This window comes from Chiloscyllium plagiosum, chromosome 6, assembly GCF_004010195.1.
Source record: "Chiloscyllium plagiosum isolate BGI_BamShark_2017 chromosome 6, ASM401019v2, whole genome shotgun sequence".
In the NCBI taxonomy this organism is placed as follows: Eukaryota; Metazoa; Chordata; class Chondrichthyes; order Orectolobiformes; family Hemiscylliidae; genus Chiloscyllium; species Chiloscyllium plagiosum.
The window spans coordinates 63,479,693-63,492,315 of NC_057715.1; the positions used below are offsets into that span (position 1 = coordinate 63,479,693).

General features: G+C 38.7%; 1 long non-coding RNA gene across 1 annotated transcript in view; it reads right to left on the reverse strand.

Annotated features, from left to right (window-relative positions):
• Positions 1-2,147: 2,147 nt before the first annotated feature.
• The window catches only part of LOC122550637, a 53,778-nt gene continuing 43,302 nt past the window's right edge, over positions 2,148-12,623 (reverse strand). The window contains exon 3 of the long non-coding RNA XR_006311904.1: positions 2,148-2,564. This is a non-coding gene — a long non-coding RNA (uncharacterized LOC122550637). The remainder of the gene's footprint in view (positions 2,565-12,623) is intronic.

Below are 12,623 nucleotides of genomic sequence, written 5' to 3' on the forward strand. Positions count from 1 at the left end.
TACACCACAAATGTTCTTCTCCTTTAGATGTAGAGAAATTTCTGTTGCGTATTTACACTATTTTACTTCTTAAAATATTATACGTCATGCATGGAATTACTCTCACTATACCAGTGAGGAAGTAACGGCCAGTGAGGTGGCAAAATAGGGTGAGAATGAAATAAAATGCCAGATTCTCAACATTGACAAAAACTCATTTGATTTTCCCCTAGTGTGTTCAGAAGTTCACTCTTATGTAGTAATGAGCTTATTTCCATGTATTAACATATCAGGTATATTTCCCGCCCATGTGGGAAATGGGCAATTGAAGCCTCCATTGTGCTGGGTCGCTACAGAATAGTCAATGTGATAGGGAGCAATTGCAGATAGTAGGATGAACCTCATAGTTAATGAAAGGGGATTGGGAGCTCTGGAAGAGGAAATTTAAGCAAATCATGGTCATTTTAGTCTCTACCTGGGGCTTTTAGTACCAACAAGGGCACGGGAACTTTTGGAGATATGGGCTTTGGGAGTAAAAAAGACCCATGTGATTGTATGATTTTTTGAATGACTTTTGAGATTCTAGGTCAGCATACTGATGATTGAGCACTTGCTCGATATTTGGTGATGCCAAAATGACACTGAATGAGCATTTGAGAGACCTTCTCTCTGAGTGAAGTTATAATAACTAATCTTTCATTGTAGAATGATACCTCATCAATTGTACTGAAGGGCTTTCTATGCTCAAAGTAAGTTTTAATAACCATACCACCAGATCATTGATTTGGCCAACCTCTATACAATGTTAGTGGATTTGATGCCCTCCTAATGAAGTTGCTTGAGTTTATTTGAAATTCTGGTTATAGTACCAGATTGAATGTATAACTCAATATCTTTGAACCAAATACCTCATCATGTAAGACCATCAACAGATAGTCTAGAGAGTACATCTATTGTATTTTGTAGTTTAGTTTGTACATAATCATTTCATAAGCAAATCTCATCAATCCCAATTGAAATTGTTGTATTCTTATAGGCATTCTTGTGAGTTTCTTCTTGTCAAGTAAGGACACTAAGGATCTGTGGTCTGTCTCAATAAGCACTTTTGGACCAATGATTTAGTTTGAGAACGTCTTCATCAATGACTATGGGTTTTTTTTTAGGTGTATAAAGACATATAGATTTAGCAATTTTCTCAATCTCCCCAGGCCTCAAAGCGGTTTCCAGTAATCCTTTTCAAGGTGACTATTGACCTTCTGTTGATTTAACTTCTTTGACTTTTTAATGAGATTTGGGTCAATATCGAATCTTCTGCTCAACAGTGATCATTACTGAATATGCAATAAATATTAAATTTTCTATTATGTTTTCCCTTATAATAAAGATTTGTTATTAGCATTTTACTAACCAAGATTCACTGTCCAGCAAGCCTGCTAAACTTGCTTCGGTGTCAAAATTGAAATTCATTAGTTACACATTGATATAAATATCTGTGTGCTAAAAGGTCTAAGCAGAATCATTGATCTCACATTTGAAGACTTTCCATTTATCTTCAAATGAAAACATTATAACTTTGTTGGTAACTTTGCATGTTAAGTCTTTGTTTTGGTGTCAGTGTTTTACACATCTACTCAAAATTATCTACTTCCTTGTAGTATTCTATTTTAATGGCAGGATACTGTTCACTGTTGATGTATTAGTGGTGCCACAGTGTTGTCAGGGACCTATGACACCTTGTGCTTAACATTCCAGTATGTCTCCTTTTGTTACTGTCTTGCTCTTAAGAAAATTAGTTGATTTCTGTTGATCTCCTATAATAATGTTTTTCTTCTCCTTTGAAGGTTGATAAGTTCTCCTTCCAAACCAATGCTTCTACTGTCAACTGGATGGCTTTCTCAATAGTGAGGTCTTCTCTTTTTTTAAATTAATTCATGAGATATGGACATCACTGGCTGTGCCTGCATTTGTGGCCAATCCTTAAATCCCTTTAAGAAGGTGATGGTGAGCTGCCTTCTTGAATCACTGCAGTCCATGTATCACTGCAGTAGATGCACAATATCCCAACTGGGGAGGGAATTCCAGGATTTTGAACTAGCAACATTGAAGGAAAGGTAATATATTTTCAAGTCACCTCAGAGGGGAACTTGCAGATGGTGGTGAAACCACCTATTTGCTGCCTTTGTCTTTTGAGATGGAATTGGTTGCAAATTTAGAAGGTGCTGTATAAGCAGCCTTGGCAAATTCTTGCACAGCATCTTGTAGATGGCACACACTGCTACTACTAAGTGTTGGTGGTATAGGAGTGAATGTTTGCAGATGTGGAGCCAATTGAGCAGGCTGCTTTGTCCTGGAAGATGTCAAGCTTCTTGAGTGTCGTTAGCACTGTACTCACCCAGAAAAGTGGAAGTATTCAATCACACTCCTGACATGTGCCTTGTGGATAGTGGACAGGCTTTTGGGAGTCACAAGGTAAGTTAGGCATTGCAGGATTCCCAGCCTCTGACCTGTTCTTGAAGTCAATTTACAAGACAGTGTACACACCACCTGTTTTGAATACGGCTCGATAGTTCATCATCTTTGTCGGTCTGAAAACAAATGTTTTCACGGTTACATTTTACTACTGTAATATTCAAAATTATATAAAAATGAAAATGTAAGTTCATAAATCATTTAATTGATCAGTGATGTGACATTGGTACTACATATTTTAGTAGATGTTCATCAAACGTACTTTATACGGCTCACTCAAAAGAAGAAAACATGAATTAAACATATCTTCAGATGTGCAAACTTCTTGGGTTCTCCTCCTATGCTCTTGTTTGCAGTATATTTTCATCTTGCTTCTAGAGGAAAAGGAATAAAGGGAAAAAAAACTACAAAAACAACAGCAATCCTGTGGAGCTCTGTGAATTTGACAGATGACTTGGATAACAAAAATATGAGTCTGTTCAATCAGGTACTACAAATTCATGCTCGCTTGACATATGAACACTTGGATCACAGGAGAGAATGAAATTAAATACATTAAAACAATCGAAAAGATGTGCATCAGTCTGCAACAGCACCTTTCATTAAAACTATATAGTGCATAAAAGCAATTTCATTTATGCACAGATATAAAGTAGCAAAATCACACAAGAAAGATCATACATGAACTAAAAGTTTAAAAAAAAACCTTTCACAGACTGAAAGTATTTCTTCATTCACCAGCTCCTGAATTCACCAGCTTCTCAACTAGGAGAATGCAGTCACCAGAAGCCATATATTTCAAAGAGTCTGCTAAATCTTCAGGTTGCTTCTAAAATTCCCTCGACCTAATAACCTTTCTGTGGACAAATGTAGTGGTTAGAAGATTGACCACTACCCACCTCTTCACCAACGAAGCATTTAGAAAATGACATTTTCAGACAGATTTTGGTGTGTATAAAGAATAAACTTTGTTTGCTTATTTGTGCATTGTAACACATTGCTCAGTTGAGCAAGAAATGTAATTTAGTCGGTGCAGGTGTATCTTTGCTTTCAGCATCCTGTAATGCTGTATGACAGACATCAGCAATCAGTGAACGTTACTCTTTAATCAGCTTATTAACTAAAATGATTAATTCCCAGTTCTATCTGACCAATGCAAAAAATCTTTCACTTGCTGTAGTTTTCTGTTGTACTATTTTGAACATTTAACTTTTATTCAACATATTAGCCTAATGCCCATAAAATGATTAAAGTCAAAAGTCACATGACACCAGGTTATAGTCCAACTGGTTTATTTGAAATCTCAAGCTTTTGGAGCACTGCTCCGTTGTCAGATGAAGTGACTTCATATGCTACAGGGAATTGATGAGACCACATCTGATGTATAGTACACCATTTTGGTCTCCCTATAATGAAAGGATCTGCAAGCAGTGGAGATTCCTATGCTGAAGGCATTATACTATAAGGAAAGATTGGACAGGTTGTGTCTGTCCATTAGAGTTTAGAAGAGTGAGAGAAGGCCATAGTGAAAGTTGTAAGATCTTGAGTAGACTTGAGAGAAGATGCTGAAAGATTGTTTCCTCTTATGCAGATACTAGGGGATATGGGTTTAAAATAAGAGGTCTCCCATTTGAGACAGAGATAAAGAGAATTAATTTCTCCTGAGAATTGTTAGTCTGTGGGATTCTGTTCACCAGAGAATAGTGAAGTTTAAGGTAGATACATTCTTGATGAACAAGGGAATAAAAGTATATGGGTGATAGGAAATAAAAAGCAATAACCAATTCAGCCTGTAACCAAAATAGAAATTTCTTGAGAAATTTAGCAGATCTGTCAGCATCAGTAGAGAAAAAGCAGTGTTAACTTTTCAAGTCCAGTGACTCTTCTTCAGAACTGTTAGTAGCTAGGAAAAGGTAATATGTCTGATGAAGACAGGGGTGGGGTAGGAGAAAGGAGAGCACAGATGGGGGGTGACGGGGCCCAGATGGAGAAATAAAGTTAGGTAAACAAAGGGCTAGTCAATAGTAAGCCAGGGAAAAAGAAAAACAGATAATGGGGCAATAAGTGCATGAAAATGGGCTGGCTATGCTAAATGCAGCCCATGTCATGATAGGGCCTGGGTCATTAGAGTAGGTAAAGGGTGTAGAAGGTGGTGTCTAGGCCCTAAAATGATTGAACTTGATACTGAGTCCTGAAGGCTGCAGTATCCCCAAGTGGGAGATGAGATTCTGTTATTCCAGTTTGTGCTGAGCCTCACTGGATCACTGCAGCAGGCCCGAGATGGAAATGTTGGCCAGGGAACACGGTGGTGTGTTGAAGTGGCAGACAACTGGAAGCTTGGGGTCATTTTTACAGAGAGAATATAGTGTTCCACAAAACAGTTACCCAGTTTGTGTTTCATCTCCCCAGTGTAGAGATCACGTTGTGAGCAGCGAATACAGTAGAATCGATTGAGCGAAGTGTAGGTTAATTGCTGCTTCACCTGGAAGAAGTGTCTGGAGCCTTGGATGGTGATGAAAGAGGTGGTAAACAGACAAGAGTTGCATTTACTCCAATAACTTGAGAAGATGCTGTGGGAGGCTGGGGAGATTTTGGGAGTGGAGAAGCAGTGGACTAGGGTGTCCTGGAGATAACAGTCCTTGTAAAATGCTGACAAAGGAGGGAAAGGGAATATGGGTCTGATGTGGCATCCTGTTGGAGGTGGTGGAAATAGCGGCCTTTAATCAGAATAGCAGAATAGGCCCGAGGTCTGAATTGTCTACCTCTGGTCCAAATTCATAGGCTCATTTGTCCCTCAGTCTCCTGCATTCAATGACTGACAATTATGAAGGGAGTGCAACATACCCTCCAAAGGAGGGTTTCTCAACAATTGCATAATACACATAATAGTCACTCGAACAAAATAAATTTTGATGTCTATAAATATGCATATAATAAGTGGCTCCGCATACATATCACCATTCAGCTGTCAATACTACTAAATTTTCTTTTAGAAGCATTAGAATTTTTTGCGAAACTGTCATCAATGGCTAATAAGGAGGCAGGCTGCTGACAGTAATCAATCTCTTCCTATGAATATTTGCTAATCCACCTGTTTAGATGTGTTATTACACATCACCAGTGGGTTGTGAACCCAGGTCTGCTGGCCAAGAGGTACAGACACTACTGCTGCACTACAAGAGCTCTGACAATCCCTTGCTACATCATTGTATGTGGGACAAGTGCCAGGTGCATGCACTTACAATTTACATTGTTAATATACATGTGGCAGACTTTGATATGTTTGTGGAAGTGCCAGACAATTCCTCTCCTGCTGTTATGAACTGCATTCTTCTTACTAAACTCTGCCTATGTAGCAAATGGTGACTCCATTCTTCCCTCATTTTAGTAGAGCAATCAGTACAGCACAGGAACAAGCGTTTCTGGCCGACCATGATGCAATTCAAAATTGATCCCATCTTCCTGCACGTCGTCCATATCCCTCTATTCTCTGCCTGTTCATGTGTCTGTCTGAATACCTCTTAAATGTTGCTAACATATCTGCTTCTACCACCTCCCCTGGCACCACATTCCAGGTATCTACTACCCTCTGTGTAAAAACCTTTCCTTGCACGTCTCTTTTATACTTTCCCCAACATGCCCGTCCTAATTTTACATACTTCTGTCAAGCCACCCCCTTATTCCCCGACGCTCGAGTAAAAACAATCCCAAGTTTGTTCAACCTCTCCTTATAGCTTATATACTCCAATCCAGGCGACATCCTGGTACATATTTTCTGTACCGTCTCCATAGCCTCCACATCCTTACTATAGTGCGGCAATCAGAACTGTACACAATACTCGCCATTATGAACAGAATTGACAGGAGCTGCTGCTGATGATAATTGGACCAAGAATGTTATCCTGACAATCATGTGCAAGAGTGGCAAGAGAAAAATAGTAATGTTTAACGGTAGTTTTGGGATGGAGAAACATTCCCTACAGGATCAATATTGATATGATACGTACAAATGATCTAAATCTTGGTGTTAAAATTTCAAAGTTTACAGAGAATACAAAACGGGTGCATTTTAGATATCAGGAAAATAATAATGGTGTGAAGTTATAGGGACATTGACAAAATGGTGGAGTAGGGGAATCAATGGCAGATATAGTTCAATGTGGAGAAGACAATATAAAATAAAGAGTCCTGTTCTAAAGAGTGTGCAGGAGCAGAGGATCTTGGCTCTTATTTGTGCGTAAGCCATTAAAGGTGGCAGGACAGATTGACAGAGCAGTATGAGTAGAGTATTTTAGGCCTCTTAATAGGGGCATGGAGTACAAGACCAAGAACATTATTTTGAACATACATAAGACACTAGTTAGACCTCAGCCAGAGTATTGTGTACTGATGTATGTGACAAACTATAGGAAGGATGTGAATGCATTGGAGAGAGTGAAAAAGATGTTTGCAAGAATAATTCCAGCGATAAGAAACTTCAATTACAAAAAGTTACAATTGTTCTCTTTGGAGAGAATCATGAGGGGTCTAGATAGAGAGATTGGGAGAAATCAATCCTCCTTGTAAGAGGATCAAGATCCAGAAGGCTGAGATTTAAAAACTGAAAGAACTGCAGATGCTGTCAATCAGAAACAAAAACAGAAATTGCTGGAAAAACTCAGCAGATCTGGCAGCATCTGTGGAGAGAAATGACAGTTAATGTTCCGGCTCGAGTGACCAGCCATTCTAAGGAAGGGCCAATTCCGACATGAAAAGCACAACAGGCAACTGGCTGGTCTAGCTCACCACTTGCTTCTTTGAGACTCCATCTTGGCCAGCAGTCCCCAACTCTCAGGGCCTGCTTCAAGGGCAATGGCTGCCTACACCCTTCATCCACAGAGAGTGACATCAGATTTGCACCAGCCTCACCTCATCATCATAGCACATCCCTGACTCACTTAGAGTCATGGTTCACCACTTCACTTCAGTGCGCAATGACACCTTTCATTGCAATATTGCTGTGGGCCATTTTGCGCGCAGTGACAGACACCTTGTTCCATGATTGAAATAGGGCACATTCCAGAGCTCTTAGTTTGTGCTCTTAATGCTGTCTCATTTTGAAAGCTCACAATATCTCTGCCTCGTCTTAACTTGCCCCAATGCACACTGCCATGTCATTCAGAACTTCACAGTACTTCTGTCTTACCTTGACTTTTATCACAGACAAAGCCTGGTGCCTGTCATGTTTGTTGGCAATGATCATTCATGAGGATCCATCAATATGGCACCTGCAGTATGGGCCAGCAGCATATGTGGTAAATATACCGCAAGTCTCAAAATGTGAGGGGTGTAATCCTCAGTCAATTTCAATGGGATTGACATTAGTCTGGGGGCCCTGTCACAGTAAGTCAAGAGCATCATTCAATATCAGTCCAGTAGCTTGGGCACAGTCAGCTGGGTATATCGGGGGCCTGTATCATTACAGTACAGGGAGTGGACCATGGTCCATCCTAAAGGTCACTTACAACCTTCAGGAGAGCAATACGGTGTCAGTCGGAGAGTTGCATAGATATCAGTCAGGGATTTGGAGAATCATCTTTAAAGTCGGCCAGGGGGCAGCATCGTGGTCAGTCTAGGGGTTCTGTTCACTGAAAGTCAAGGTGGAGTTATCAGTAGTCACTGTTGTGGTGAAGACAGTGGAGAAAGCAGTTGTGAGGATTGGAGCAAGCATGCTGGGATGCAGACTGGGTAATAATTGTGAAGGGGATAATTCAACATAAATGTCGAAGACAGTAGAGTGGTGCGAGGGCAAAAGGTACTGCGAGAGGTAAGATTATCAGTGGCTTTAACGAGGAGACCGTGCATAAATGTATTTGGCATAAATAAAATGTGTGCCTGAGACTCAGGAGTAAAGTACAAAGATAAGCAGTTAAATAAAAGATACAAAAACAGAAATTGCTGAGAAAATCCAATAAGTCTGGCAACAACTGTGGAGAGAAAGCAGAGTTAACATTTCAGGTCCAGTGACCCTTCTTCAAAACAGACTTGTTTTCTTATCAGAGCAGATAAAAACAAGTAAATGAAAAAGTTGTTTGGAAAGATGGGGAGGATCAAAGCTGATGGGGGGGGGGGGGGCGGAGGGGTGGAGGAGGTGGGATGGATGTGGCACGATGGCTTAGTGGTTAGCACTGCTGTCTTACAGCACCAGAGACTACATCCAAAGATGTGCAATCATATGTCTTTCACAACGTGCCACTTGTCTTTCTACAAAAGAATAAACTGTGGTGGTGTTGATCTTTGTTAAGAGATAGTGGTCAGAACTCATGGATGTTTTAGCTCCACTAGTTCACCATAACCAAGATGTTCGATCAATACTCTGTGAACAGAGCCAATCTAAAACTCTCAAAAAAATTATTTCATATGTTACTTGAAAGATTGTTGACTTACATATCAACTAAATGTCAACAGAAAATGAGGCAAAAACCACTGGGTAAATTGCTATGTACTGGTATATATATATATATATAAAATATTATGCTTACTTCACGGTATATTACTTATTTACATACCTACTATAAACTCAAGAGAGATGAATATCTGCCATAAAACAATTGGAACACTTGCTGTCATAAGCAGTATTCAGTCTGTAGTTTATTGACTTTCATTTACAATATTTCTTGTACATAAATGTGACAAAGTTGATAAATGGTCCTGTTCTGTTTGCACATATATTTGTGTTAAGGAATAAATTGGCAATGAAACTGAAACTGCAGTGATCATGTCAAAAAGATTTTGTGACTGCTGAATAATTCCATCAATACAGTGTCTTGTAAACTGAGTAATTGCACTTCTGTAAATGGTCCACATTAATCTTTCTTTACCACAATGAGCTGTGTAAATTGTGTCGATCTAGAGTATATTCTGCAGCTTGTCATCACTTGATAATCAATGCTGCTGAATTAATCACTGGCAAAAATCAATGAGTTAAATAGGGGCCTTTTTCCATGAGGGGCCTCCTCTTGGTCTTCTATCATAACTTCAGTGAAAGAGCCTGAAAACCTAGATAAATGATAAATAAATAATATGTGGATCTCTTCCACTGAATTTACAACAATGATGAAAGGAACCTTTTAAAGATGTAAAATAAACTAGAGATTATTCAGGATTATTCGCTTTGGAGAGGGCACCAATATAAAGCCCCATTGTTCCTGGAGTCATCACAAGTGAACATTTAATTAAACTATCAAAAAGAAACAATTTACCTGGGTGCCTGATACATTAATAGAAATACACACCAGGTTCATAGATTTTTGAAATATTGGGGAGTTAAGAGCTATGAGGGGTTGGCACGAGAAAGGACTTGAGACCTGGGCAGATCAGCTATGATTGTACTGAATGGCAGGAGAGGTTTGAGGAGTTGGATGGCCACTTCTGTTCCTATTTCTTATATTTTTATTTTCTGGACATGGTTTCACAAATCTCCCACACAACTGAAGTGAAACCTCGCTTCTTTTGTATTTAATTCCCTTCACAAGAAATAATAACATTGTATTAGGTTTCCTAATTACTTGCTGTACCAGAACACTAACCTTTCGTGATTCATGCATAGGCCATTTGAATCCCTCTGCATCTCAGCACTCTGCAATCTTTCACCATTTAGAAAATGTATTTCTTTTTTTATTTGTCCTGCCAAAATGAGCAATTTCACATTTCCCCACACTAAACTCCATTTGCTAGACTTTTGCCCACTAACTTAATCTCTTTCCATCCCTTTGTATCTTCCTTATGTATTAAAAAAGCTGGCATGTTAGCTTAGTTCAACAAGACAATGAATTTTACAATTGGCCCAATTACTAGCTAGTTATTAAATAAACACTACAATAATAAATACTACAATGATAATTAAAAGGTATCAATTTAGGATTTTTTTTGGTAGACATTATACTTGCTTTAGGAGGGATTACATGTTCCCGAGTTGATGTTATCAAAGCAACAATTATTTTATTCATTTTTATTAGTGCTGCTTATGTAAATATTAATGTAAGCCAGTTTACGGTATAACATAACATATGCTTGCAATGTCAATAAAATTATTGCAGAGAATTAGCCATAAGAGGGAAAGTTCTTTTTGCAGAAGAAAGCAAAGTCAGATCAACATATAGCCATCGGATTATTCTCTGTCACTGTCTCACATCTGGCTCAAGAACAAGTCACTCACTCTCATTGGCAACAATAGTGAAAAAGGCTTAAAAAGTGTATACATTCATGGTAAATAAATGCTCACCTAAATGTGGAAATGCTAAGCAAAATTGCATTTGATATGATAGGGTAATAATGCATTTTCTGGATCAGTGGGGCTGGAAGAGCACAGCAATTCAGGCAGCATCCGATGAGCAGCAAAATCGACGTTTCGGGCAAAAGCCCTTCATCAGGATGAAGGGCTTTTGCCTGAAATGTCGATTTTGCTGCTCGTCGGATGCTGCCTGAATTGCTGCGCTCTTCCAGCACCACTGATCCAGAATCTGGTTTCCAGCATCTGCAGTCATTGTTTTTACCAGGGTAATAATGCAGTAGATTAGAATTCTAAAGAACTATAGCAGTAACTGAAGAAATCAAGACTAACTTTCCACTCCATGAAGTTTTCATTTCCACTGCATCTCCTTGTGAGAACAACTGCACCTGGAATTTTACCAAAACTGACCCAAACGGTGCAGAGAGGCTGGTAGCAGGTTAGGAACCCATGCATTCTGGTTCTTTAGTTCAGCCACAGCATTAATTTCCCACTGCTGGGTAGCTGAATCAATGAGGAGTGCAGGATGATACACTGAGTCTATTAAATGAAGTACGTATAATTAAAGGGATCCTTACAGAAGTCAGAATGTCTGAACTGGACATCAGTTCCCGGGACTGAGGAATCATGTCAGAAACTGGGAGCAGATTTGAGAAGGCTGTTCTCCATCTGCCTTGCTGACCCTAAATGGTGTCTTTTTATCAACCAAATTGTCACTGGAAACAATAGTTCCAAGTTACTTAATTCTATAAACATTTCTTAGCCTTGTATCATTGACAGCAATGTCTAATTGAATACTGCTGGACACGGGTGAGGAAGGAATTGAAGAGGACTGCAGCTCTCCTTTGCACCATTGAGATCTGAAATAGAGATGATAATTAGCCTGCTATTCCATTGTGTAATAACTTTATGCTCTTAACAGTTTTTTGGAGCAACTGTACTCTTTCAGGATTGTCTAGATGTGCACCTTTTTGAGTATATTAAGGGTGAAAATGTTAAGAGGGTTTGTGACATTTTTCAAGTCTCAAAATGCGGTCACACCAGGGAATAAGTTTGGGAAGCACAGGCCTAACTGGCAACTCTGCAGTGGATTTCCTGCTATGCCAACCTAGCAGGCAAAGTAGGACTAGGAACATGTGCAAACAAGTGCAATAAATCTTGTGGACCTTTTGTTTTACTTTCTTTGTGCACCAGTCAAGACCACAAGAGGGCTCCACAATGAAAACTTAGACCTAATCTGCCACAGGGTGATTGAATATTAAAATTGAGCCTAATTGGCAGTTACTTCAACACAAGTCAATCTACCTCAAAAGTAAGATAAACCATAGTACATAAACCATATATTTCTCAAACTGATAGCTTTCACTTACAAGTTCCCCACCTTCACTTCTATTTTTGTTTTCAAAAATATGTTCTGGTAGCAACAAAGAAACAGAATCTTAGTTTTATATTTAGGCTTTATATTGCAAATTATATCAATTTGCTTGCATGGTGGAAAAAATACATTTGAGATATGTTGCTTCATTAAATTGTGTAGTTTTAAAAAAATATTTGTTACAATATTTCCACATTTACTCAATGTAACAATTTATTTGTATGATTTAATTATCTTCATTTATCTGTTTTTAGGAAAGTTTTTTTTCTGTTTGATGTGAACTAATTTACCCTACTTTGACCACAATATCGCTTTTATTTTACATTGACTTCCAGATGCAAATACGCAGTACAAGTATGAACATTGGCAATTAATTTAAATAATTAACAAATGATATCAGTCTATCATGCGGTCAACGTCTATTTCAACTATTTAATGTGCTAATCTTCACCAATTTCTGAAAAGTACTCCCCAATTGAAAACACTATCTGGCAGTATAAATATTACTGATTCTTTTTAATGCTGAGGCAA